Here is a 2,119-nt window from a genome sequence, read left to right as displayed (position 1 = left end):
GTCAGCTACTAAATTCTCGGAGATGAACGGGAACAAGCAAGCATTCTAATTCCGACCCGAATGACCTGGAAACGCAGACAATCGACACCTATCTAGCATAGCTCGCAAATTCCACCAGATAACCGAATTCCATCAACACGACCTAAGTTCGTTATCATCACTGGCAGAAATTCCCCAACCTCTTCACCCTCATTCCACTTTGGAAGCCGGATAAACCAGACATTACACGGACAAACTAAAACTACTCGAACGTGAAACACACTTAAGCTTTCTTAACTATCACTAATACATGTTTTACGGAAACAAAGACTTTATCAACGACGTTTATTTAACGGATTACTTGACCTAGGTATTTACAACGGTCATTTCGACCGGCTGGCTTAATTTCCCTGTTCACATCTGGCTACCTAACGTGTGCGGTTTTGCCTACTCTAGCTAATATTGTGTGTCTGTGCTAAGGTGCTTGCATGCAAGGCTCTCTACTCACGGTCTTTCAGGGCTTACGCTTTCAAGCTCCCTTTTGCGCTTCCTACGACGACGACGACGGCGATGGCTGCCACCGGCGATGACTTGTTGAGCTACAACCGAGTTTCACGTTCACGCACGAGATTTTGGTGGTTTTCTCGTGCCGTGAACTTACTGGCTGGGCGAACGATGAACGGAATAGTCGCCTGGAGTGCGTTGAGGGCGTTCGCGACTCCCTTCCGGCCTCAAACCGCCGGGAAACTTTGCTTCCAGAGCGTAGACTGGATGCGCGACGGAGGGTGGTGCGGCGGCTAGCTTTTCGTATGCGCTTTGTGCGGTATTTTTGGGTTGGCTCTGAATGAAAAAGCCGTAGCTTGCGCTAGGCTAGACGACACAATTAGCACATATGATGACACACAATTAAAGTCATTTACCTTTGAACTCTGACACAACAGTTCAACACGCACAACTTTTACCGCACAAACTTTGATATCTAGCTAGGGTCTTTACGGGGAAACATTTAGAAATAATTACTACTAACTTAAGAACACTTCACGTTTTAATAAACTTACAACAATTACACCACGGAAACTACACAACTTTGCGATCCTTCTTCTACCACGGTCTGGGACAAAGTGGATGAGACTATTTCTGAAATCCCTCAGATTAAACTGTCACGGTATGGTTTTAAGAAACGGGAACCCAATGGTCTCCGCTTACTATATTCGATAGATATCAATTGTAGCTATCTCCTTTTGCTTTCGAATCGAAATTAGTTTACTCATCTCATTCCGTTATCGTGTCGAAGAATTCAATAGTTGCCTTTCAGTGTTCTCTATCCAGGCAACGAGAGCACGAATAGTGATTCTCGAATCGCTTCGCGCATCAACCTTGCGTAGCGGGATACCTATTTACGCTTCGAAAGTTGTATGCAATTTCCAAGTATTGTGCGTTGTGTGGTAATTTATTTTGTTTAATTGTGGTTCGCGTTTCTATGTTCATGTAATTTACTACTTTTAAGATTTTTTATATAATATTTACATTTATTTAGAATGCTTAAGCAAAACAATAATAACAAGAAAACAAATAACTGTTAAATAAATAAATAACGAAAACGGCTACTGTTACATCACTCTACACTAATGTTACGAAAATTTAGTTGAATTCATTCAACTAAATTTTCGTAAGGGTATTTCTTACGATTATTATCTACACTGCCAAATTATTTGACATTATTTGCTTAGAGATAGACATATTCGGGGTCATATGATTTCATCATCAACAAATAGTTGACTCCTTCCCTGTTTTCAGCTTACGAATCCATTACAGATCGTATCTGCCACTGACCATCAGCGTCGAACGACTCCGGTCTCCAGCGAATCATCATAATCTCTAGCTATATTGACAAACAATTTCGCTCTTTGACTATTTCTGTTCGGAATGTGAATTGCTATGTACAGGACTTGAAATACAAAAACAATAAATACAAAAACGATGACCAGTTCGATACAGCAGATGCGTTAGGTGCGCTTAATCCTTGCCATTCTGAAACCCACAAACCAACTTATTCCAAGAGTACTTTTGGCAGATTCAATTGAATCTGGAAAAATACGATTCATAAAATGTCAAAATCCCGAAATACAGCCTCATTTAG

The 2,119-nt window shown here is 41.1% G+C and overlaps 1 long non-coding RNA gene across 1 annotated transcript; it reads right to left on the bottom strand.

The window, feature by feature from the left end:
* Positions 1–509: 509 nt before the first annotated feature.
* On the bottom strand, positions 510–1,116 carry LOC134206264 (uncharacterized). Its single transcript, XR_009978259.1, has 3 exons — positions 1,038–1,116; positions 900–969; positions 510–849 (listed from the first exon to the last, which is right to left on the bottom strand). It is a non-coding gene; the product is annotated as an uncharacterized LOC134206264 (long non-coding RNA).
* Positions 1,117–2,119: the final 1,003 nt, after the last annotated feature.

The sequence above is a fragment of the Armigeres subalbatus genome, chromosome 1 (assembly GCF_024139115.2).
Source record: "Armigeres subalbatus isolate Guangzhou_Male chromosome 1, GZ_Asu_2, whole genome shotgun sequence".
NCBI lineage: Eukaryota > Metazoa > Arthropoda > Insecta > Diptera > Culicidae > Armigeres > Armigeres subalbatus.
Note: the sequence above shows the minus strand (reverse complement) of the source record. Positions and strands in the feature narration are given on the sequence as shown.